The sequence below is a fragment of the Rhodnius prolixus genome, unplaced genomic scaffold (assembly GCF_049639745.1).
Source record: "Rhodnius prolixus isolate KJV_2025 unplaced genomic scaffold, Rpr scaffold_1, whole genome shotgun sequence".
In the NCBI taxonomy this organism is placed as follows: domain Eukaryota; kingdom Metazoa; phylum Arthropoda; class Insecta; order Hemiptera; family Reduviidae; genus Rhodnius; species Rhodnius prolixus.
Window position 1 is genome coordinate 51,434,113 of NW_027411581.1, and position 27,953 is coordinate 51,462,065.

Genomic DNA, 27,953 nt, shown 5'->3' on the forward strand with positions numbered 1-27,953 from the left:
TTATATTTGAACAATTTGATCCAATTTATACAGTTGAACTTGCCATAGTCATTTAAACTTTTCCCTAACATCTTTATTATGTTTGCTGTTATTATTGGAAGTGTGTTATAGTTCTTATTTTTTTACCATTGCAAATTTCGTCGAATGATAAGTTTGAGCCCAGAACTCAAAGGTACTGCACTGGTGGTCTGTAGATTGCAAGTGTTGGTTCTGCAAGAGGTTACTAGAATAGATTTGCTTTGTAGCCGCTTACATTCTTTCTATTAATAATGGATGCTGCCTTGAACTATTTTCCGGAAGTAGAATTAAGGGACAAGATAGGAGGAAGTAAATCTTGGCAATAATTCAACTCAAATTCAGTAGCAGGAGCTGAATGATAACGGTCAATTTATTTAAATTTATGATTTTGGGAAATATTGAGGTGCGATCAATAAATACACAAACAAACTTCATTCTTCATACCAACCTTTAGGTAAATATTATTACCTTCTTCAGGGTATAGTAAACTTTATGGAGTCCAATGTTAATCTACATCAACATAACTGTTGATGATATTGATTTGTTGTGAATTTATTGATCGCACCTCAATATTCCCCAAAATCATCAATTAATAACAGACGATAACTAAAAACTAGCATTTAAATTTATATTATAAACGGAATTTTAAAAAGCAATGTACAATACATTATTTCATCGTACGAGTTGTGGCTATTAAATAACGAGATTGATGCTGCTACAGTAGAACTATGCATGTGCCAAATCCTAACGACCGAGACAGCTGTATAGCATAAAGCCTTCTCTTTCGATTGCAGCGTCTCACGTGTTGGTAGAGAAATCTGTCTGACCAGAACCGTCGTTTGTGTAAGAGCTATTAGTTTCGTTTTGCCGAAAACTCATGATACTACACATGTAGTACAGCAACGAATTGTCGTGAAACTTCACATGAAACTTGGTAAAACCGCTACTGAAACTTATCTTTTATTAAAAAAAGTTTATGGCGATGAATGTTAATAACGTGAGCGAGTTTTTGAGTGGTTCAAGCGTTTCCAAGATGGTCGAGAAGACGTCGGAGATGATGTCCTCCGAGGTCGCCCTTCCACGTCCAAAACGGATGAAAATATCGATTATAATTAATCAACATTACTACCGTGAGGTGCTTGCTCAACTCCGTGAAAGAGAAAGGAAAAAAACGACCCGATTTGTGGAAGAACAAGTCATGGGTTCTCCATCAAGACAACTGCATTGTCTGTCAAGACGTTTCTAGCCAAATACATCATCCCAGTTTTAGACCATCCGCCTTATTCGCTTGACCTGGTCTCATGTGACTGTAATCTTTTCTCCAAAGTCAAAGGAACACGATTTCAGTTTGTTGAAGCTGTGAAAGAAAAAGCGGCACGCAGGAGCTCACAGAAAAAGACTTCCAGCACTGTTTCGAACAATGGTAAATTCTCATGGAGCGTTGTAGGGATGGGGGGGGGGTGTATATTGAAGGTGATAATAACTAAATATGTATAAATTTAAAATAAAATGTTTTATAGCAATAGTCTCGTTATTTAATGGCCACACCTCGTATTTCTCAATTTTTGGTTTTAATGGAGTTAATCGAGTTGTACAATGAACGGCTCAATTATATATAAGAGAGAAAAGAGTAAATTATATCAAAATGATCTTCTTGAATTCAAGAAATGTCTTTGGAAAATCGTTGGACTCATATTTGAGAAAAACTACTTAGTAAAATTGGTATTTCCCTTTGAGGAAAATGATCGCTATAAGTTGCAGTCGGATCCGCTGGTGGGTAATATGAAGTTTCAGATTTATGCTTTTGAGTTATTTACACCCTCCATGCATGCATGCAGACCACATTAGTAAATGTGATCGAAATAATGTCTTCTAATGGCTCATCATGTCTTTCTTTTACTGAAATTTACGTAAATAAATTTACATGTCATTTTCTAAATGAAACCCATTTAGTATAAATGTGGGAGTGGGAGTGGCGGTTTGTGGGAGTTTCCTTAAAGGAAAATTCAAATTCAGAACTTCAGCAACAAATTTAGCCTACTCAGCAATATTCTCCGTTTTTATTTAATCTTAAGTTGTATTCAGATCTATAATTTTCTTTGAAACATTTACTCAGGTTCCTTCTTCAGTCCTCATTATTTTTAAAACACTAATAGGTGTTCAACATTCCAAAAGGTACCAAAATGTGATGAAAATTGGTTAAGCAAAGTGCCATTTGATTGAATAAATTTTTAGATTTTAATGTTTGATATCAATTTAAATAATTGACAAAGTTTGATTACCATTTATTGTTTTCATTTAATTTACATCCATTAGTTAATTGAAAGTAAAACGTAAAGTTAAGTAGGAGGTGGAAAGGCTGTATTTACTTAGTAAAGCTACTCCTTAATACGGGAAATGTGTATTAAAACACATGTCAGACTAATTATATGAATGGACTCATCAACAGGTTTCTACATACGCGCACAAAGAAAAGAAAAACAAAGAGAGAGAGATAGAAAGAGTTAGATTTGTGTTGAAGAAGTAATAGAATAAATGGTGAATGTTTGAAAAGTATTAACAGAACCACTAAAATGTAAACACAATTATCTGTATGACTAAGTTTGTAGTGTTTGTCAAAGTGTCTTTGTGTTTCTGTTGTGAACATCAATCCACTAAAATGTCGTGTCATTGCTTTTTGTGTAATCACAATGGAGGAGAAGTGTTCTTCTAATTTAGTTGGTTTTTTATGAAACATGTTTACCTTCATGACAATATTGCCTTTCTTAACAGAATAACTGGTATTGTACAACCTGATTTATTTGTGCTAATACGAGTATTCATGTACTATTATTGAAAAGTGAATATCTTTGAATCTAAAAATTTTGAATTGATGGAGCTTTATTATTTTGGTGCAAGTATCGTTTGGAAATAAATTAAGTTTTCAAATTCAATTAATAACATCAATTCTTAATCATAAATTGCTTCTTTCAGCACAACGAAGTAGTTACAATATTTTAGCACCTATTTTGTTAAATTATTTCGCTTGAATTTGAGGCCAACGGAAGTAATCATTCCCTTTATTTTATAGTGTATTTATTTATTCAAAGCGCTTTAATATCTGAGGTATTTGGCGCCCGGAGTTTTTCCAGTGTATTGTCGACCTCCGGACAGTGTGGCAGAAGTAATATTGCTTCTAATTCCTCTTGTGTACGCTCTTTAAGGAAATTTCTATATTATTGCCTCCTTCTTGTTCGTAAATTTTCTTTTGCTTCTCTGCATTTCGGCACCATATTATTTGTATAGATACTATTCTTACATTACTTTAACAAAGTGGCAGTTTTATCCGACTCAAAGGTGGCTTTAAATACGAAGCTAAGTGTTGGAACCCCAACTTCACTTTGCTGCATAATTGAACAGCTACATAATTTTTGTAAATAGAAAAAAAATAATTTTTATATGTACATATGATTGCTTATCAAAGAAAAATAAAAAAGGAAAAGAGGCAAATAGCCCATTTTAAAAAGTCTTTCTCAAGACTCTGGAATGGCAGTGTGGTTCTTTGGACGGTACAGAGATAGCGACGCAGTCGCGACGCCAGGGCGCAGCACGGTCGACTTCGCTATAAAAAGGGCAGAATCGGCCGTGTCTGCATCAGTCCAAGATAATTTTTCAACGGGAAAACATCCACAATAGCTACCTTAGCTGGAAGATTGCTGACTGGGCCTTACTCTCAACCTGGATCTCTGTACCGGCCAAAGGACCTCACTGTCCGGACCAGAACAAAAAATCGATCACTTAACCCCTGTATTGTGAAGAAAGAAGAAAGAAGGAAGTGCAGCACACGAGACGCCTTGGTTTACCAGCTACGAAGGCGAGCCGAACGCCAGCGCTGCCGCAGTGCGAGACAAGAGCGAGGACCAAGCCCAGCACACGAGCCGCTGCAGTTCGCCAGCTACGGAGGCAAGCCAAATCACCAGCGCTGCCACAGTGTGAGATACGAGCGAGGACCAGGCCAATTGGTACCGGGGTTTATCGGGGTGCTGGCCACACTGCCGGGGCTCCCAAAGCCGGTTGACTGGTATTAGCGAACGGCCCTTTTCAGGGCCTCTCACATCACTTTTGCTGTGGCCTCGCGCTGGGAGCAAGCCATTCTCGGAGCGGCGCAGTCACTTCAACCAACAGTGTGAACGGCCCTTTTCAGGGCCACCCAACTGTACGGCTACCCCGCTGGGGAGCGCCATAGGCGAGTCAAGCGCCGACACATTTTTTTGTGAACGGTCCTTTTCAGGGCCATCCAGTCACTTGTACCTGCGAGCGGTGAGAAGAAGAGCTTGTATACTGGACTTCATCCCTCGGCCGCATTAGTATACAACAATTGGTGACCCCGACGTGATGACTGAAGCGAGGGACGCACCGCTCGAGCCTGCACCGGACACAGAGGCTGTAAGCCTCGTGAAGTTACCCCAGTTCTGGGAGGAAAATCCAGCATTATGGTTTCTACAAATCGAAGCTCTATTTGGGGCCTACAAGATCAAGAGCGAGGCTGGACGATTTCAAGCCCTGGTTGGTCAGCTACCATATCAGGTGCTTACACAAATAGCCGGCTCAGTGCAGTCACCTGGTCCAGTGCCTTACACGTCAACGAAGGAAAAACTGATCGCTATCTACAGTCAAAGCCAGGAGAGAAGGATACTAAGGCTTCTGGAACAAACACAGCTTGGCGACATGACTCCTTCACAGCTGTTGCGACAAATGCAAAACCAAGCGGGTACAGCGATGTCGGACGGCGTCTTACGTACCGTTTGGCTGCGAGCACTACCGCAGAGAGTGAGAGGGATTCTAGCCGCTATTGAACAGGACGACCTAGACAAGTTGGCCACTGTGGCAGACAAGGTAATGGAGGTAGACTCCAATACCTCTGTTCACGCTGTGAGGGATACTGACGGCGACAGACTTGCTCGACTGGAGAAGCAACTGCAAGATTTGCATGAGCAATTTTCTGCATTGGCCACTGCCATTCAGCGCAGCAACCGTGGAAGAAGTAGGGCCCGGAACCGTGACCAAGGAGCTCCCAAGGATGGGTATTGCTACTACCACCACAAGTTCGGGGAGAAGGCCACAAAGTGCAAGAAACCTTGCAAATGGGAGACCACCAGCCGTCAACAAATGGGACGCGGTAGACGGGAAGGCGGAAGCCGCTACCGCTAATAAATTCCGCCGTCTCTTCGTCACTGACATAAAAACAGGGACAAGATACCTGGTGGACACTGGCGCGGCGATATCCATCATCCCCAACTGTAACAAGGCCAGGGAACGAGACTCAGGATTCAGCCTGTATGCGGCTAACGGCACTCCAATCCCAACTTATGGAGAGCAAAGGAAGAGCTTGGATCTTGGCTTACGCCGACTGTTCGTGTGGGATTTCATCGTGGCCAACGTCACGCAGCACATACTTGGGGCAGACTTTCTCGCCGGAAGCAATCTGGTGGTTGATTTGGCCCAGCGCTGTCTAATAGACCGGACCACAGGACTCGCAACTATAGGGTCCATTGAAGTCGTGGAGCTACTAGAGCTATCTACTGTACCACCGCACGTACCATTTAGGGAGTTGCTGCTACAGTTCCCTACTTTAACGAAGGTTGGCTCACATAAGGTACGACAAAACAACGGGATATTTCATCACATTGAAACTACAGGGCCTCCCGTATGCAGCAGGGCGCGCAGATTGCCGCCAGGCAAGTATCAAGCTGTCAAGGAGGAGTTCCAGCAAATGATGAACGACGGTATTTGTCGGCCATCCAAGAGCCCATGGGCCAGCCCACTGCATGTGGTTGAGAAGAAGGATGGAACATTGCGGCCTTGCGGCGACTACCGCCTGCTGAATAGCAAGACCGTACCAGACCGATACAATGTGCCTAACTTGCACGACTTCACGATTCAGTTATACGGCACTAAGATTTACTCGGCTCTGGATATAAACAAGGCGTACCATCATATACCAGTGGCGGAAGAAGACATTCCGAAGACAGCTATAATCACACCGTTTGGCCTATTCGAGTTCGTCAAGATGACGTTCGGTCTAAGAAACGCAGCCCAGACCTTTCAACGATGCATGGACCACCTTTTTAGGGACCTACCATTCGTGTTCGTCTACGTGGACGATATACTCATTGCGTCCAAGGACGAGCGAGAACACGAGGCGCACCTAAAAGTAGTGTTCCAGCGGCTGAGTGAGCGAGGGCTGACGCTAAGGACTGATAAATGTGTACTGGGACAACCGACAGTCAGCTTCCTTGGGTACACCGTGTCACCAGAAGGGATCTGGCCACTTCAGGAGAAGGTGAAAGCTATCCGGGAACTACCAAAACCAGCCACCATCTATGATCTAAGGAGATTTCTTGGGATGGTAAACTTCTACAGGAAGTGCCTTCCCAACGCAGCCACCACCCAGAGAGAGCTCAACAAATATCTCCACCACGCTAAACGCAGGGATAAGACGCCTATAGTGTGGTCGAGGGAAGCAGAAGCGGCCTACGAGAAGACCAAGGAGGACCTTGCGAATGCAACATGCATAGCACATCCTTCACCGGACTCTCAGCTATCAGTAGCTTGTGACGCCAGCAACATCGGCATGGGAGCAGTGCTACAGCAACAGGAAGAGGGCACACTACAGCCGCTAGGTTTCTTCTCTAAAGCGTTCAACAAGGCGCAACAAAACTACAGCACCTACGACCGAGAGCTTCTGGCAGTGTATGAGGCAATACGCTACTTCAGACCCATGATTGAGGGCAGGCACATCCTAATATACACCGACCACAAGCCACTAACCTACGCAATGCTACAGAGCAATAAGACCTTGTGTCCCAGGAGATTACGGCACTTGAACTACATCTCTCAATTCTCCACGGATATACGCTACCAGCGGGGAGAGGACAACACCGTGGCTGATGCTTTATCGAGGATTGCGGAGGTAACTGTACTGAACAACTTTCAGAACCTAGCTGAAGCTCAGAAACGGGACGAAGAAATCGATACCCAAGAGAAAAGGGAGACTCTTCGCCTCCAGCTAGTTCCGGTACCTGGTGCAGAGTACAGTCTTTTCTGCGAGACCACAAAGGGAACACCCAGGCCATACGTACCAGGGGAATTAAGGAAACCAATCTACGAGAATCTGCACAGCCTTAGCCATCCAGGGATCAGAGCATCAAGGAAGCTGGTGACCGCTAGATTCTTCTGGCCAAACATGGAAAAGGACGTAGCATATTGGGCAAAACACTGCATACCCTGTCAACGGGCCAAGGTCAACCGACACACCTCGACATCGCTTGGGTCCTTCATGCCGTCCAAGAAATTTGAACACGTGCACCTGGACTTAGTTGGACCACTCCCACCATCAGACGGGAAAGAATATCTCCTGACAATGGTCGACCGAGCGACCGGGTGGCCGGAAGCGATACCTCTGACTAGCATCACCGCTACCGCTGTGGCAGAGGCCTTCTATCGCCACTGGATAGCTCGATATGGAGTACCAGTCCGCCTAACAACTGATAGAGGAAGGCAATTCGAGTCGACGCTGTTCAACCAGCTAGCGCAACTTCTAGGGATCACGCATCTCAGGACAACGGCTTACCATCCACAAAGCAACGGAATGGTAGAACGATGGCACCGTTCCCTGAAGAGCGCACTTCGGACGAGGCTAGAAGAGGCCAGCAAATGGACAAAGACCTTGCCTACGGTCCTGCTAGGACTAAGGTCGGCTTTAAGGAGAACCACCGGGGTAAGCGCAGCAGAGGCAGTGTTGGGACAGCCACTACGTTTGCCCGGAGAAATATTCATGCCTCCTCGAACTCAAGAACCCACAGACGCCAGTTTACAACTGTTACGGCAGGAATGGGCACGAACCATCAGTCCAACGCAAACGAAATGTTTTGTCAGCCCGGACCTGGAAAAGTGCACACACGTATTCTTACGAGAAGAGGTTCACAAGCGGTCACTGACGCCACCTTATTCAGGACCGTACCTAGTGCGGAAACGGGATGACAAAACGGCTACAGTGCAACTACCCGGCAGGGAAGACCGAGTTTCGTTGGACCGCCTCAAGCCAGCCTACCTACTGGAGGAGAGCCAACAGGATGCACCAAAACCTCCGGAGCCTTCTACCGCCAACGATGAAGGAAGCGAGCATCGGTCAACTAGACCATCGAGGACCATCAGGCGGCCAGTGCGATTTGCAACGTAGCTCTTCAATTAGGGCGGAGGCATGTTGGAACCCCAACTTCACTTTGCTGCATAATTGAACAGCTACATAATTTTTGTAAATAGAAAAAAAATAATTTTTATATGTACATATGATTGCTTATCAAAGAAAAATAAAAAAGGAAAAGAGGCAAATAGCCCATTTTAAAAAGTCTTTCTCAAGACTCTGGAATGGCAGTGTGGTTCTTTGGACGGTACAGAGATAGCGACGCAGTCGCGACGCCAGGGCGCAGCACGGTCGACTTCGCTATAAAAAGGGCAGAATCGGCCGTGTCTGCATCAGTCCAAGATAATTTTTCAACGGGAAAACATCCACAATAGCTACCTTAGCTGGAAGATTGCTGACTGGGCCTTACTCTCAACCTGGATCTCTGTACCGGCCAAAGGACCTCACTGTCCGGACCAGAACAAAAAATCGATCACTTAACCCCTGTATTGTGAAGAAAGAAGAAAGAAGGAAGTGCAGCACACGAGACGCCTTGGTTTACCAGCTACGAAGGCGAGCCGAACGCCAGCGCTGCCGCAGTGCGAGACAAGAGCGAGGACCAAGCCCAGCACACGAGCCGCTGCAGTTCGCCAGCTACGGAGGCAAGCCAAATCACCAGCGCTGCCACAGTGTGAGATACGAGCGAGGACCAGGCCAATTGGTACCGGGGTTTATCGGGGTGCTGGCCACACTGCCGGGGCTCCCAAAGCCGGTTGACTGGTATTAGCGAACGGCCCTTTTCAGGGCCTCTCACATCACTTTTGCTGTGGCCTCGCGCTGGGAGCAAGCCATTCTCGGAGCGGCGCAGTCACTTCAACCAACAGTGTGAACGGCCCTTTTCAGGGCCACCCAACTGTACGGCTACCCCGCTGGGGAGCGCCATAGGCGAGTCAAGCGCCGACACATTTTTTTGTGAACGGTCCTTTTCAGGGCCATCCAGTCACTTGTACCTGCGAGCGGTGAGAAGAAGAGCTTGTATACTGGACTTCATCCCTCGGCCGCATTAGTATACAACACTAAGTTTGTCAAAACTGGTTGGTTCCGTCACATTACGTACATGGTAACAAAAAAGGTAAACCGCTTGGTGCATCCATTTCTCTATCCAGTCGGTTCTAAATCTAGAAGCTTTCATGGTGCTATTACAAGTAAGTTTACTTGAAGAAAATGAATAGAGGCACGTCGAGGGCAAACGTGGCGCGTTTAACTGTCCTTCTTGACCCAAAGAAGCTACTCTCATTGAACCTTCCAATGGCAGTAGCATGCTTTAGGTATATCACTGGTCTTCTCCGAAAAACTGTTATACCTAATTCGTCCAAATGTCCGTTCTGTAGTTTGGAGGGTATGACTGGCAGAACATCTCTGTTGCAAAATATATTCGACCTGGCGAAGTCATTCTAGTAAGGTTGAATATTATTGTATTCGCGAGCAGAAATACTTTCAGTGGCAAAAATGTATAATTGGATCACAAAAAGGTTTTTAATATTTTTTAAAGAAATAAAGTGGATAATTACGTGGGTGAATCAAATATGAACCAGACTTTTGCTTTAGAACACTTATTGGTACAGAAAATAAAATTTTGAATACACCTTATTTTTCTAAATAATCCCCTCTTTTATTTACACATTTTCCCACCAAATCGGACGTTTTTTAATTCCGTCATCAAAGAATGAATCTGGTGGTGGCAGTAGCCAATTGCGCAAGAACGTTTCTACACCAACGTCGTCGTCAAAGTGATGACCTCCCAGGGGTGTAATGATGCACCCACGTCTCATCACAGGTGGCAATGTGCCTCAAGTTCGATATCGTGCCAAAAGTCTTTCACAGACGGTTTGCTTTCTGCTCTTTGTCAAGAGGCGAGGAACCCACCTTGCCAACACTTTTCGGAAACCCAAATCATCTGAAATGATTGATTAGGCACTCCCATACGATGTTCCAACGTGTGCAGCAATTTCCCATATTGTAAGGCCGGCGGTCTCCTTCAATCATCTCACGGATCGCAAGAATATTCGCGTCACTGGTGCTTGTCCGTGGTCGGCGTGCATTGGTGTCATTTTACACTGACTCTCGGCCATCGGAAAATTTCTTTGTGCCAGTCGTAGACTTGGGTCCTTGAAAACGTTTTTTCAGCAAACTGTGCAGTTAGTCGACGCAAAATTTCGACAGGTTTTACGCCCTGACCGGGACAAAAATTTAATAATAATGCGTTGCTCAACAGACATATGCACCTCTTATTCAGACATGGCGCTACTAACAGCCAAACTGCTCTGGCGAGCTGGACTGAGTTACTCCGCTCCTCTTTACATCCCTTTCATATATTATGACGTCAAGTTACTCACTTAACCTAAGGAGCGTCAATGAGAAAAATCCGGTTAATATTTGATTCACCCACGTATTACAGCTAATAGTTATTGAAGGTATGCGGTACTCACAGAGTGTGCCTTCTATTTCTATTTTCTCTCCCGAGCTTATTTTATAGTTAAAGTAGTAATTTTTTTTTTAGTTATATTTAGGTGGAAAATGAAAATTAGTTGTTACTAAATTATTATGCCGTGTAAGACATATATTTTAGCTGTGGATACTTTATTGGAATCTCCGACTTTCTTCACTTAATTAAAACTGTCTGGTAGGAGGTAGTTGTATGAGGAGGTCAGAAGCTGTAAGAAAAAACGTAATGTTTGAAATCCCCCATCTTTGACCATTTATTTCATATTTTTCTATGCGTAGTACATAAAATTAAAACTTAAGATCCATTCGTACTTTCTCTTTAATGATGCTTGAAATTAACACGTTCTAACAAACAAACAAATTTGTATGTACTTGTGTCAGCAAATTGAAAAAAAGAGATTATTTTATAACCATTTTTCTTTTGTTTCTTTGACTTATCACCAAATTACAGTGGATATGACATTAAGAGAGCGGAAAAGTTAAGAGATGAAAACACGTCTACACAGATTGGTTTTATATTATTTGAAAGTTGTTGACAGTTGGAAATGTAGTAGACTACAGGCTGTGTAAAAAGCTATTGAACCTTTACCAATCTTCCACTTTGCCCTTGTGTTTGTGGATATCAAAGGCCTTGGTACTTCGCTCACTGGCTGAGATTTCCTCTCCACGTCTAGGAAAAGATACAATATTTGGGCAGGACCATTAATAAAAATCCGATTACTTTCTCTACGTATCTTTTTCTATCTCTCTCCGTCCTGTAACACGGGACACTGGTCGCTATTCCATTGCTATAAAATAAAATAAAAACATGACCACCCTCATGTTTGATCAAATCGAAGACTCACAACTGCACTAGATGGACTGGGAGGTTGCCGGTTGAGGGTTGAATTTTAGGATCTAATGTAGGTTTGAAAGCTATACGTACATAACTGCCACCACTATCTAGCAAACATACTTTCTTTGAACTACGTTAATGGAGTCTTGGACTCGCTTTTCTCGTCCCCAATATTCTGTCTTTTCTTTTTTTGTTAGCAGGATCAGCCCTTCTGATCTTCTATCCATGAAGAAGTAAAAGTATCTGATTAGATCATATCTTTTACCTGATGCCATTAGTCTCATTCTAATATACAAATTTTTGCTAATTATTGCCTTATTGATGAATGCACGCTCCGCTTTAGCCTCCGGCAAACCAGAATGGAGAGAATGGGGTTAGCTCAGTTGATCCTAGCAAGCTGGATGTACCAGGTTCAATTCTAGTCTTGCAACTCTTTGATTTTCTGTCCAGAAGAATCTCTAAAGCTCACTCTGGTGGTGGACAGTGTTTTCTGTAGCGACAGTACATTGTCTGGAGGCCGACTTTGAAAAGTCTGTGCTCTAATGCCATTAGACGTATTTAAACGTTTTTTTTTTTTGTTTTTTTTTAAATGTTTACGGAAGACTTTTAAAGTAAACCCTAACCATAATTTTTTCAGGATTACATAAAAATTAATTTTTACGAATGCAAAACACAAGGTTTAAATAGTATTTCTCGTTTGCAATGAAATGATTATTGTACAGAAGTAAAAGAAAAAAGTAATACTGTTCTTACATTCGAGTTGATGTAATTTCATCTAAAACAAAACTGCTGATTAAAATTCTTAGCTTTTGTATAATTTAATACGAGTATCCTCTCTAATAGTTATCTTAAATCAAGCGGAAGTACTAATCTAGTTTAGGAAAGATTAGATGGAATTTCCTGTTGTTTAGGTGTAAAATGCGCAAAGCAAACATTGCGATTGATTTTCTACCGTCCAATCAGGTTGAAAATAATTAGGTGTTAGACTGAGTTTAGGTAACGGTAGAATCGGGAGTGTTGACTCTTCCGCATTGCGGTTCTTCTACAACTAATCTTGATCAATTCTATTGTTAAAACTGCGACAGTATTCTCCGATACTATTTTTTTTTGTAGCCCTAAACTTTTAAGCTTTGGTTCTCAAATGTTAGTTGGCAACATTTTTAGGTATTTTAAGATTGAAACTATTTCTGAAATGGAGAGTAAACATTTTTTTTTTTTAACAAAAATTTCCCTTGAAGGTGCCTTTTTAAATTTTCATCTAAAGCCAAGTAAACTTAAAACTTCATGACTTGATAATAAAAGCCGAAATGTTTATATAAATTCTAGAGTTGCCTCTCTACTAATTCTGGGATATCTGGTTATTTTTAGGATGTTCTTTGTGGTCTTTTTAAACAATATTCAAGTTTAAAAATAATAATTTCATAAGATGATTTCTTTTAGGGAAAAAGACCTTAAAATTTCTCAATGCTTTTGTACATCTCAGCCATTTTTCATTAAATTTACCTAACATTTTAAATTTTAAAGCCTCTGCCTTTAAAACTGAGAATAACCTCTTTTTGACATCATATCTAGGAGTTTTCCTCCCAGCAATTATCGATTTTTCTTGAAGCTTACTTAAAACATGTTCCTTTTCTCTCCGTATTGTGTTTTCTAGTATCAAGATAAATGCGTTTTTCGATTATATCTTCCAAATTTCAACTGAATTGTACCAGTGATTACAGCAGGTAAGCAGCAGGAAATTGGAGTTAAGAAAATGCGATAAGCTACGAGCTAACTGAATGATGACTGACTGAAATGAATGCTAAGAAAGATGGTAGCGGATGGAGGTCTTAGTTTAGTTGTGGCTTCGAAATCCCTTCTCACAATGTGTTCATCCTCGGCAGCCTTCTTATTCTCTGTCTATGCGAGCGCTAGGTTGAGCCTGCCTCTAAATCTTGTTTAGCAGGGAAAAATAGATTATCTTGCAAAAAGAACCTTTCATTAGGCCGTATATGAGAAAAGTTTCTTACCCTTAAAGAACATCCAAGATTTCTTCTGCAATGCTACTCAGGAGCGACCACGTTTTACAAATTTACATATTTCATATATCGAAATTTGTAGAAGGTTTTTATAAAAAAAAAGTATACTCGTTAAACAGGAATATAACATAATTTCCGTAAAAATTTAGTCCGAACAAAAGATGCGACATAATAACACAGATATATGTAGCTTGCAATGCTGCCTGAATTAAAGTAGCTACCTTTGGAGCAAACTATAATTACAAATCTAATTAACCAGTTCAAAGGGAAGCCCATCTGCTCCTTCCGGTTATCTCTTGTTTCTTAATTTTTTCTTTTCTTTCTTTTTCAGTTCTGCCCTTAACTATCACCTTACTTTTCCCTCCGCTACAAATGGAAACGAACCTGAAAACTAGAACCTTTTATAAAGAAGGCACTAACGAAGTCTTATAAAGTGAAATGCGAATATCCAGGTTACGACTGCCTTCTTAACGTTTAGAAAGAAGCGAATTAGCATTCCTAATTAACAAGTCTGCTCTGCCCCGTCCTACTATCTCAATAACTTTTGGAATCTTGGTTCTTTTCAAGCTACACTGAATTCTCACTAATAAGCACTGCATGTGCTGTAATAAAAAATTATTGGCATTAACAATTATACTCTCAATAGTTCAAGTCAAATAAATATCTCTTTTTTATCTCCTTCGCCTAAGGATCGGCCATAACCGGCTAACCCACGGTTACCACATGTGTCAGTTTAGCCCTCTCACATGCAGTTCATGTAATGAACCCTTGACTGTACAACATTTACTTGTGAATTGTTCAGAATATGAACAATGTAGACACCGTCACAGTATTCCGGACTCAGTAGAAGAAGCTTTGGCGAACGACCCGAATAGAGTAATCACATAATAAAGTTTTTAAAAGAAATTAAATTATTTAATAATATATAAGGAAAGAAATGAATATATAGAAATCATGTAAATATTTTTTTAAAAATGTATATATAACTGTACATAATTGTATATAGTTATGGATGTAATTTATAGTGTGAATGAATCTTAACGTTAAGTATATACTGGTAGCTTTAAGAATGTGGTTCCGTAAGTGTGGTTGTTTATAAGGTTAAAAAAATCTCTTTTTTTTATATAAAATAAACAATTTTACTGTCAAAATAGAATTATAATACTTCGTACAAAGCTTTCAGTAAAAGCATTATCCAAACTTACGGCTGTTTTAATTCTTTTAGAAAAATGTAATAGATATTGAATAGAGCAATTGCATGAAGGAGAGTCTTCTTACAAAAAAAATTACATTAAAATATACATGAATATGTAGGTTAAGGAAAAAATGGTGTATTAACTGTTTCAAAATCGCTCAATTCGAGTTTCAAAGGAAACAAATGTTTTTATACAAATATATTTATATTTAATATGATATTAAGACATACGTGGACAAAAATATAGAATATACTTGAACTTCGTTCCTATACCAATGTTCAACAATCCACATTATAAAACTAATTACAATTGTTAATGAGAATAAGCCCTAAATATAACCAAGTTCCTAGCTTGGTAATAATACAAGAAAATTGTGACTGAAATTGGGAATAATCTTTCTTCTCCTACTTTCTAGTCAGTACGAAAGTCTACGAATATCACTTTTTCCGTCATTCATTCGCTCTTTTGATTTCTCATTATGGACTTGTGGCAAATTTTCATTGAAAAGATTAAGATTAAATCTTCCTTTTTGTGATTTAAAAATACATTTGACTATGCGAATTGCATATGATGGTTTCCAACGATCATGATAGGTAATAAATACCCTCATTTAATTAATATTCAAGCAGTATTTAGTTACAATATCAGTAACAGTGTAGTTAAAGGGATCGTAGATGTTGATAAAGGAGTGCTATTCATGAAGGTAAGGCCTTAGGACGGTTACCACACGTGGTACTAACATGATGTCCTTTTATTGATGAACAATACTGCACCAAAAGGGATATTGTCTTTGTTACCCACGTAATGATTGTCCAAGCTGTGATCCGTACTCCAGCTCCAGGTCTGTTCACTGCCACTATAAAATCTCCTCCTCCTCCTCCAACCCTTGTTTAATTAGTATGTAGCAGCGGGTCCAGCGGGGATCTGTGATACGATGCTGTGTCCTGCCTGCCATTCTCCTTTATGCACCTCTCGCTTCTCTATTTACAATCGTTTTCCACATTAATAATCCAGGTGAGGGCGGCAGTAATACAGTCCCTTCTACTTATATATTCTCTATCTGCAGCTTCTCTTTCAACTTTGTACCAATTGCCTTCATTCTTATCCTTGTAACCCTAAGACATTTGACCTTTCCAACAGTTTTAGGTGGCAAATCAGAAAATTTGAATAAGTGTGGTTAATTTTTGCTACAATGGGATAAAACTTCTAAAGAATCATCATAAAAGATTTGTACTTGGAAGATATCGGGCTCGATATGCAGAGGGCTGGTTTATTCTATAGTTTTAGAAGCGACCATTTGGAATACTTGATCTAAAATGCGCCTACATCGACTTTTTATACAACTGAAACAAGTCAGGGAGATTGAATTTTAGACTGGGATTTTCTAAACGTCTTTAAGGTCAAAACTACCATTGATAAAACATAATAGTATAAGACCGTGAGACTTGAGGTGATGAACTGCCAAATATTGTCAGAATTTATTACATTATTGGGTTGGTAAATATTATGTTGTATTAGATTCTACACACAAATGTCTTGGACACATAGTATTCTCGTGTTATGAAATGTCATAAATAAGTTGATGTTGGCATATAAACAGTCCTTGCAGTCACTGAGAGTGACTAACAGACTAAGAGATGGATCTGCTATTGAAATTAATATTAACAATATTCAGACTAAAGGCTGCTGTTGAATATTTCAAGAGGAAGTTATATCCTCCGTCTCTGCTCCCTGGAGTTCCTACTGTTCAAACACCACCTCCTCGACAGCCGTCTCTTCCTCATTCTCAAAGTGAGAAAACATTCTCGGCCCATCGACAGCAGCTGTGCCATCATTTCTCTCCTCTCCTGGCTAAACCATCGTCTTTATCCTATAACCCCTGCCTTGCTACATAATTATTCATTCGGACGCAAACTAGGATTATTCATAACTTAATATTATATTCAAGGGTATTTCACAATCTGGTTAGTTGCACTTATTATTTAATATTAATGTACAATTTTGGGAAAGAAGGAAACGAAATATCTTAAGCACATGCTTTTAATGAATGAAGGAATTATGGTTTTTAATACACATAAGTATTTTTAAAGATGCCGGTATTTGAACTAGTTTGTAGAGAATTGATTCTAGAAGGTTTTCCAAGCATTGTTTAAATTAAGCCTTTTGACATGGGCCTGCAGGCTAATTTAGAAGAGCGCGAATTTAGAATTAAGCTCGATATCTTCTTTACAGAAATTATTCTAAAATGTAAGATTATACTATAACCTTCAACCCTACAGTCTTAAATTCAGATACCAGATCTCCTGTGCCGTTCTCTCTCCATCTTTTAGACTTAACTTTGATATAATAATCTTTTCTCAATCTAGAAGCCGTACAACATCCAACTCATTCGGGGAACACCTGCAAATATGTTTTTAGTTTTATAAGGCTTTCTCTTTCTGAAGTGAGAGAGTGCGATCAATTTTATGCACCCAAATATAATTTATTGGGGTAAGTCAGAAAGAATTACCGTTTTTAATTAGTTATTTATTATTGAAGAGGAATCTAACCTTAATGAGCGGACTGTGAGAAGATGGTTCTCCAAATTTGAAAGTGGCAGACAGGCTCAGAGCGACAGTCAGTTGTGGACAGCGAGGCTCTATGACACGCTATTGAAGGTGATCCCTCAAAAAGTACTCGGCAGCTATCCTCCGAACTTGGTTTTTGTCACAGTCAAGTGTGAATCGCCACTTACAGAAATTAGGTTAAGTGAAGAGAGCATGTAGAGAAGTTGCACATGATCTCACCTTGCAGAAAGCTGAACGTTCTTTTCACGGAATATTTACCATAAAAGTTGAAATTCGTTTGATTACGTTTTTTTTTTTGTTTTCTTTTTTTGGCATTGGTTTCCGCCATACAGCCAGCATCGTCTAGGTGCTTATCACTAGAATATCACTTACTCTCCATTCTTACCTACAAATACATTCGCTTCACACATTCATCATTCTACTATATACCGCTATTTACATAAACTACTGCTTCTCACTTAACCAAAATTAAAATCACGTAATCCTTCTCTAAGCATTTTGTTCCATTCATTCTAATTCGGCTATAGCTTCTAAATACATTCATATTTCATTGCTAGCTCTGCTATCGACTTAAGCACATAACTGTTGGTGGAGAATATAATGTCTTCGTAGCGAAATGGTGCATCTAAATACCTGTATATATCGTCAAACATTCGTTTCCTTTCTACCACATAACGTGGACATATCATTATTACATGTTTGAAATCTTCCTCCTCATTGCAATCTACGCAAAGAGGAGAGGACCTTTTGTTGATCCTGTGTAGATACGATCCGCACACCGCGTGGTTCGCTCTCAGCCTGCTTATTGTCGTAACAACCCATTTATTAGTGCCAGTTCCCTTAAACCATGGTTGTCTAGGTAACTGATCTGCCATAGTTTTATAGAATCTACCTTTATCACCATTATTGTAATCTGTCTGCCATTTTTGTAGTGCTGCTTTTGCAATTATACCCTTGATATCGGTGTGTGGTAATTTATAATTAGCCATTTCCCCACTATTGGTGGCTTCCTTTGCAAGTGTATCAACAATTTCATTCTCTTTTATACCACAATGACCTCTTACCCACAAAAAATTAATGCAGACTCCCTTCTCTTTAAAAATGGCAATAGTTTCTACAATCTCTGCGATAATGTGATTCATTCCTGCAGACTGGTTGTGTATATGTGATAATTTACACAACGCACTCTGGCTGTCACTAATAATGGTATATTTTTTCTCCGACAACGAATAAATATATTTTAAAGCCGTTAAAATAGCAATTAGCTCCGCTGTATAGATGGACGCCTCATCTTCTAATTTAATTATCGTAAAATAGTTCCGAACCGGATCATACACAGCACTTCCGACTTTATTATTGATTTTGGACCCATCTGTAAATAAACGATATGAGCCCGGATAATGGGAAGAAATGTAATCTTCGAAGGCCGCAGTTCTCATCTTTTCCGGTACCTTTATCAAGTCGAAGGAAGTGTTAACACTTAATTCGCTCAATAAATGTTCGTATTTTAAGTTGTACACATCTAACCTATTATTAGAATATACCTTATCTCTAAAGGTAGAGATTCTAATAAAACTTTCTGTGTAAATGGGGCCTTTCTTTTTTGTCCAATATTTGTGAGTGAGGACTTCGGTATTTAATTGGCTTATTTTGTTATAAATTATTCGGTTCGTGGCTAATTTTTTTAAGACATATCGATCGGACAGTACTTCTATTCTATAAGCGAGCGGTAAATCGCCAGCCTCTGCGTACATTACGTCCACAGGTGTGCTGTTCAAGAATCCGAGACACAATCTGATACATTTATTTTGTAATACGTGAAGGGGTCGCATAACATACTTGCAGGCCTGACCGTACAGAAAACACCCGTAATCCAGTACCGCTCTTTACGTTTTTGTCCATGTATTTTTAACATAAAAAGATTTTTTGCCCGAATTTTGAGTTTTATTTGATCGACTGCTTCGATCAGTACTCTCTGCAATATTTGGAATTTCTTCACTATTTTATTTCTCACTATTTAGCTTTGTACAGTAATAGTTCCGCATTTATTTAGTTCTCCCGGCGCCACGGTAACCGAGCGGGTTAAGAGGCGAGACCTGCAAAACTAATATGCATTTGTTACCGATAAAAATCGGCTACATTAGATTTTTAGGGAAATTCTATAATAGTTTATTAAATATTTAATTAGCAAATGTACGCCAATTAATTCGAAAAGAATAGTCTAAAGCACAAGGTTTTCAATATGTTAGTAGAAAACACATATTTCAACTGTCCAAAATTCTACTATAGACCATATGAAATTATAAAAAAAAAAACAATAGAAAATCTGGAAATAACAACGAGAGACCAAGATCAACCGAGGAGTAGTTTTGAAGCAAGCATCGAGTGCACATCTGCTTTACGATCGGCGTTGCCGGAAATTCTGTTTCAATCTTCAGGTGAAGAAATAGGCAGCACGTGGAAGCAATTCTGGATTTTTACTTAGACAAAAGGAACTGGAAGAACTGGGCCCGAAGAGAGAAGCCATCCAGGGTTATTTGGTGAGAGAGTGATTTCACCCAGATACTGTTTGGACTATTTATAGATATTTTTTTTTATTATTCAATTACTTTTTATTGTTATAGAAAAGCTATTTAGTACATTTGCTATTTAATACCTGCATTATTCTCCTTGATATATATATTTTGGTATAATATATACATCTTTTGGTTTATTTAATTTTTCATTTTCTTTGTCTACTATTTTATCCGTAGGTTCGCTGTTGCTACGGTAACAAAATAAACAGCGTGGCGCTCAACATATTTCATCGTTAATTTCTAATAACATTATTATATTTATTTATACAAGTTTAGTTCCCTTTTCGATCCACCCCGTCTCCACTGAAGCTGGCCGCGGACAAGAGCTTGTAAATTGGTAACACATTGTGGTATTGGGTTCGATTCCCGGTCTTGGCCTTGGATTTTATTTAATGGTTAAATGAGAAATAGTAAAGTACGTTTGCTAATCGCCTCCTTCCACGACACCTAGTAATTGGTAGTTGGACGTTAAGCCCCGCCTGAAAAAATAGGCGATTACTTTTTTTTATTTAGTTATCCTCTTACTGTACTAGTTAAAATATTGCAGATTCTCGATTTTGATATGTCACTGTTAGTATTCATTTTGAGGTCTACTGAATGTGTGGTCCTTAAATTCTCCCCCCTATATGTGTTGATCTTTATGTATGCAGTATAACTCAAAAAATTTGAAAAATTAAAATTTCCTAATTCGCTTAGTTACCAGCACAGGTTGCCACAAAAAGATTTGTTCAAAATCTGTCAACCCAAAACTAAGAAACTTCCGAATCTATTTTTCAGTGTTTTGAGATTTTATCAAAAACGACTCCTACGATTTTATATAAATTTCATTTTTGATTACAACCACATTTAATTCTAAATCTTATATATTTTAACTTCTTTTTCGGGAAATTCAATTAAAGTTACTTTTGGCTAGAGCAGCAGGTTGGCAGGTTGGTGCCATTTTTCTCTACTGAATGGCCCTATCTATTGTGCACTGCTAATGGGGAGTTAAATGTATTGTTATGATCAGGTTTGAAGTAAATTCCTTTGCCGGATATATCTCTTTGCTCAATGGCTTTTCCCCTTCCTTTCAAAATAGTTTTTAGGCTTTTCTGTAAACTCCGTACATACAGTAAATACACATAGTTTGAACACTTTTTATCATTTTTCAAGAGAAAAAACTCTTTTTAAGGCAATTCTTTGGAAAGGAATCGGGCATCTCTTTGTAATTTCAGTGTAATGTACTGATGTACAAACTATAATGTGGCTGAGAATCAAGTATGGATGAAATATTCCGCGTATGAGAATTTTTACATTGATTACTAATTTACCATTAGAGGAGTAGTAGAATTTGAAAGTTGTGGGAGTTCACACCAGATTGTTATTGGTAGTTTCCATTTAATTCCACTGCCTTCTAGTGTTTTAGTTACTTATCATTAAAAGATTTAGTTCTTCTAAACTTTTGTAATGAGTTTAATGTTATTAATTACTGCTCTCAGTTACCTCTGTTATTTGGTTTTAGTTTTTTTTAAATTCTAGATTGTTATTTTCAAAGACTTTTCTTTCTCAATTAACCTAATGGATAAAACAGGTTTTCTTAAATCAATGAAAAACCAATATCAAGAAGTTTCGTTACTTTATCTTCCATTTTTAAATTAGAAAGGATTTTTTTTGAAATCAGTTCACTGTGTGTCTGTAAATATTTTATTTTCAGTTCTGAATTATTTTACGAAAAGTGCTCCAATAACTTTCTTTACACTTAGCAACCAACTCCAAAAAAAGATAGATAATCTTAGTTTCCTCTTTCTTCTCTTTCTCACTTTTTATTAGAAATTTTTACAACTGCAATAAAGTTGTAACAAGTAAATGTGATGAAAAAGGTATAAGTTCACTTGTTATTTACCTTGTTACTGTAATGGAACCTCTCTCACACTAACAACACGCGCACTAGAAAGTAGTGAGCACCAATCGGAACTTTCTTTTTAGGAAAATTGATTTTCAAGGTTTCTGGAGGGGATGAACCTCAGGTTTTTCTCTCTAGTGTTGATTCAACTCGCTTGAAATTCTAATATATATAATTCAGTAAATTCTTGCTTGTAAATATACATACACAAATATACATAGTGAACCAGTAAGTATTGTCCATAGGCCTACTGTGTGTAGTACATCTAAAGTGGAGTTCAATGAAGTAATGGCCAACTTCATATTTTCCACTGATGACGTCACTTTATTTTTTTTTTAAATCCTTACTTTTTTGCAATAAAAATGTTATTACTCAGTAAGTTTTAGTCCGAATTCAATTCTGATGACACGGTTAGAAAGACAGATAAATTTTCTAAAAATTGATACCATTTTGAAGCATAAGTTATTCTCCAAACAGCTTCAATCTTTCTCCGGATGCTGGAAACATAAAAGTAATCGAAATTTTTAAGAAAAATCATTCGGCCCTTATGTGATCATTATCCGACCTAGGTGCTGGCACTTTTTATAAAAGTTTCCTTGTTTAATGGGCTTTCAAACGGTATATCATTTTCCAGGATTCCTTTTATCTTCGTATGAGAAATTACGTTTGTTTTACAAGAAAACATGTTCACGAGCACTCAACAGTTTTAGCTAACAACAGTTAGTTTATCAAGTTGTTTAATTCATTAAAAACTCTTTTAGATGGACCAATAGTCAATTTTAAGGTAGGCTGTCTCCAAGCAATTACCATTCTTCGGCGCAAGTTCTTTACCACCTTCTTTCCACTTGATCTTTCCCTCATCTTCTATTGCTTTTAATCTGAGCCCTCTACGCTATCCTGGCCATTTTCTCGGAACACAAGCTTAACCGGACTAGCCCAACCAGTTTCTTCTATTTTCTCCTCTGGAGGTTGTATTCCTAGCCAGGATCTTATCACGACATTACTAATTATGTTCTTTCTTGCACTCTTTCTTTCTAGAAATAATTTCATTTTAGTCGCCTGGATCAGACTTTTTTTTCCGTAAGGGGAATATCTACTTAGATTTGTTACAGCTTACTATTCTCATATCTGTGCTGAAGATTTCAGCTAAAGCTACAAACATACGGATTGTACAGTTATCTCAAATAGTTGATGCTCCTACAATGTAACCCTCTTGACGTATGACTATTTAACGGATAACTGTCAGTTTGATTAGTGCTTTTTATAATTCTATTTGTACTTGTCTTTCTTTCCTAGACATCTTTAATTTCAGTTAGAGCCAAGAGATGTTCGACTCCTCATAACAATATTTGGGGCTCTTAAAGACCTGTAACAGTACTGTTGGAAAAATAAATATAAACTTAAAATCTATTAATATCACACGCAGGTGCTTCGATGTGCCTCATAATAATTAAACGAAGTGCTAATGATCATAGCAATCGATGCGCTGGCATTAAAGTACTATCCAATTACAGTTTCCTGCGATCTTTTCGTTTTTTGTGCACATATTCGTACAAACCATTGCAGCCAACTGTTCTCTTCAATATAAACATTTTCAGAGAGAACTCAATTAGAAAATGAGCCATATTAAATGAAGAACCCCAACATACCTGCGTGCAATTTGTTCAGGTAAAGCGTGTTTCTTTGAAAGTTTGTTCGCCCAAACAAATCCTGATTATTGCCAGTCGTATAGGCAATAAGCCTATTACATTCCCAGTCTGGCTTATGGATTTGTCCCCCGTACTTTAACGACATGCCTGGCGATCTGGCCTTATTAGACTGTGATAACAGAATGTTTGTTCTACCAGTATCTACTTCGTGTAATGATGCGGCAATTTATGTGGGTTAGATAACCCAGTTCAATGGACTAAATTGAATTGATTTAAATCATAATTATGTTATCTTTTAAAAAGATATCTATTTCAATTTGCAAGAGTTACGTTAATGTGTGTAAATAATTATCCGCTTTATTATATTTTCGTTTCTTTGTCAACATTGTCTTTAAATTGAGATTTCGTCAGTTACTACGATTGTTTTAATTTTGTGATTTTTTTCTTTCTTCATTTCCTTAAATTTAAATACGCTTCGTGTTTTCATCGGCTATTGCTCAATTGAGAAATCTTTGTGAGCCGCTCCCAAGGCGTTGGGAGGAAAAAGTTGTTTAAGGATTCAGCCGATAAGGAAAATTAGTGTTCCATTATTATATAAAAAAATAATTGTGTTATCTGCTTAAATTCGCTCCTCCTCGCCCATATAAAATGCAATTTGCAATTAAACATTCAAAACAAAAAGTATGCACAAAACTTACAGTACTGTTACTAAAATATTTCACGATTCATTATCATTTTGAGTAACACTCAAACCCACCATGTAACCTCTTTCACTCAATTAGCAAGAGTAGTGGGAGACGAAAACATAAGAGAAGTAGAATTTTCTTCACCAAAGTGATTAATATATCACTGATGATGTAGGAAATCTTTGAAGGACGCAATAAACATGCATACTGTGACGGATGAAATCAACGATTATGTAAAACTCAGGCCATTGCCTGCCAGAGTAAATTTACGGATTTAAGTAGATATGGCAAAAATCAATGGCTCAAAGATGGGCGAAGGTTCCTGCTTCAAGCCTATTGTTGGATAATCTTTTAGAAGACAAAATGTGGCCCTCCTGATTATCTCATTGATCTTTGCAAGGAGGTTTATAGTTTGTAGATTCATCTAGATCTGAGTGAAATAACTGCCTCACATTCAGGATCTTCTAGCTCAAGAAAATTTCCATTTCACGTAAGAGAAAAAGGGGACTTTGCAGGAAAATGACGGAAAGTTTTCTGTCTGCGTCTAGAATTTTTAGTAAACTGTTCTTTAACGATTTCTTTCCAAGAGTTTTTCACTCTAGTTTCTGAAAATCTCATAATGAAAATTTAAGAGGAATTTTCGTAGTTTTCATTTTTTACGCTATCAGTGTCTAATGGAGCAGTTAACAGATTAATCTCTTCTTATAATTTGACAAGGAACAGATTGTATACTTTCCACTTTAAACAGCAAGAGTTTTTGTGTAGTGAATAAGCCAACGACTTGGTGTACAACCCCGTTCCAGTATTACACAGCACAATTGTATCATTGCCCGATCTCTCCCTCTTAGTGGTGTTGGTAGCGGCGTATTTTCATAATTGGTAGTACCTCGCCTCGTCTTGGCAAGGCCCAGATCTGTTTTCCGCTTCACCAGCCATGTTGTTACTCCATTCAACAGCATTATTCTCATCTCCATTTTCTGAAAATACAAATAGCTAAACGACTTGTTTTTATGTTGATGTTGTTTTCTCTCCCATCCTTTTTGCTTTTTTCTTTTTTAATTTTATCTTGCATTGTATGGTAGCGGCAAATTGGAGCCAGAGCGGAAGAAATATCCCTGGTCCTTTTCACTTGTAACGCCAAGAGTCTGTGGAATGGGAAGTAGGAGGAAATCTAGTGACATTGACGAGAAGACCAAGATGGGCGGGATGGCTCTAAGCTGCTACCAGAGAAATCAACAGAGCGGGAAACTAAGCGCAGAAAGATATTCCGGCGGCAATACAGCTTTAATAACGGCTTATTGTATTAAGGTTCCAACCCATTTCCGCTCTCTTCTGCTATCACTCAACACTATACTTCTGACCAAACTCTGTCTCTCTCGTTAGAGAGGCTGCTCCTGACGAAGTTCATCTTGTAAAATTCTTTTTTGCTTTTCTATTCAGAATATTTAATTACATAATTAATTCATTGTAATTGAAATATTTCTTAGTTACTGACGAATATTATCGATTTAAAGATGGTGCAAATATCGTATTGGTTTCATATTTGGCTTTTCACTAAGTGCCAATTTCCTTCATTTCATTTGAATTTTAATTTTTGAATTCTAGATTCTGAATTGAAAAAATAATAAATGAAACTTGCAGAAATCAGTTATAGCATTTAAGCTCTTACGTTAGAGCCTTGTGATTGCAACGCGTCGTAAGGCCTAGATTAGCAAAAGCTTCTGTTTATGTTTCTCTCACCCAGTGTTATTGGTTTTGCATGAACGGGTGTTGTAGAATAAGTGAGCTACGATAGGCGCTTCAAAGCGTGGTCCAATTTGTGCTTGTCTGCTTGAAGGCGTCATCGAGTGGGAAACACGAAGTTTCTTTAGTTAAATTTACGCAAATAAATTTTTAGAATAATCATTAATAAAATCTATTCGGAAAATTAGTAATTCCGTTAGTGGAGTTATCTTCAAACTAGGCATTTTAATAATAAACATTTCATAATCCTTTATAATATAAAAATATTGCCCTAAATTATACTGAAACTATCCTTTGGAGAGGAACCTAAGATCCCTTTTCTGCCAGGAGTGGACTTAATTTACTTTCTGAACGGATTTCCATAGAAGCCCACCAATAAGATACCTCTTCTTTGCTTTTTGTGACCTAAAATTCTTGCAAAGCAGAAGAGTTGCTAGAGAAATTCAAGCCTGGCTCAGCAAATATTGAACTAAAACACAATTTTAAATCTCAAAGATTCACATTTTGTTCACTTGTAGATTGGTATATCGCATGAAAGCGATTGTTACTCGGAAGAATATTCAATTTTTAACCCTTAATAAAAATAAATTTATTTAATGCTTTACAAGGTGAATACATTGTACCTCGCATACACAATAAGAAAATAAAAAAAATGAGTGGAGATGTAAATGGCGCGTGATGAGCAGGAGACCAGAAACTACCCAGCGGTAACACTCCATACATGCTGTTAGTCTTCAGTCCTCAAAGAAGTCTAGAAATCATAGGCGATTCAGGGGACGTGGTGGATTTTCTGGAACGAAGTAAAAGCGAGAGACCGTTCAAAAAAGATGTTGAGAAAGAAGAGAGAGCAGAGCTTGTGATATTTTGTCTTGGCGAGTTGTTTTGTTTGAATGGAATGTTGTGATCTTTATTGGAGTCTCTAAATTAATAGATTATTTTGCTACACAGTTTCTGTTATTTATTAAGTTGTAATTACCTCCGCGTATAATACATAAAAAGGATTGCCTGATTTACATATAGCCCTCAATTTTCATTTAAATATTGTTTTGGACTTCTTGTTGCTGAAATTACCTATAAATTACCTAATTTAATAAAATAATTTTGTAACCCAACTATTCACAAAGTAATGAGTACAAGCGCTAATTTCCTGCCTATTTTTGATTACTAAAAAGGTTTTCTTTATGAAAACTATTGATGTAATATTTGTAGACAACTCTTCATGTCCTTATAGTCAATAAATAAATGCTATAGTTTTTTTGGGGGATAGAATAATAATTCTCTGGAGAAACAGTTATATAATAATATCTATATTTTTTCATAAATAGGTAAATAAAATTGTACGTATATATTTCGTATAGTGGTACATCATTTCACTTTCTACTTTTTTCCTCTTTTGTAATCCCTTAGGACTAGCCAATAAATAGTTGAAGTGCATATGGGTCATGTCCCGTGGAATATGGGGCTATGTAAAGAGGAATGGCGATAGCTTTGAGAGGTGGAAGACAGTGTCCCCTGTTCAGCCCCAAACTCCCTTCTGCCGCACGCCAAGATGCTATCTTGTCTCCTCTTCTTCTCACATCCTCTCCTTCGCTCACTTCCCCAGAGAAGAACAACTTTAAATTTCCCAGAGGGCATTTTCCTCTAACCAAAAATAAAAATGAAAAATAACTTTACTTTTATTTGATAAAAACTTGTCAAACTTAACTTCCTCATGGTGGAGTGGTTTAGTTGGTTTCGGCTCCTGCTTTATATATATATACACGAATATCTACAAATACTCACACAATATAATTATATATACACTTAACGTTATGCGTACCGAAAAATGACTTTTTAAAAAGCAAATTATTGTAAATTTTACCCAAAAATTGTTTACTAATCGTACATTAGATTTAAATTTAACTCTCTTTTAAAATTTATCTATTTTATTTAGTGATGCTTAGTTGCGAGAGAGAGACTGCAGTTCATTACGAACTGCAGCTTTATAGTAACTCACGATAACTCTCTTTGGTAATCTCCTATCTGTTAGTTGGCGTTCATTACGAACTGCAGCTTTATACTAACTCACGATAACTCTCTTTCGTAATCTCCTATCTGTTAGTTGGTGTCCATTA

At 38.4% G+C, this 27,953-nt stretch overlaps 1 protein-coding gene across 14 annotated transcripts in view; it reads left to right on the forward strand.

Moving 5' to 3' along the window:
• Lar (tyrosine-protein phosphatase Lar) overlaps window positions 1-27,953 on the forward strand; it is an 855,139-nt gene that overhangs the window by 776,180 nt on the left and 51,006 nt on the right. The window lies entirely within an intron of this gene.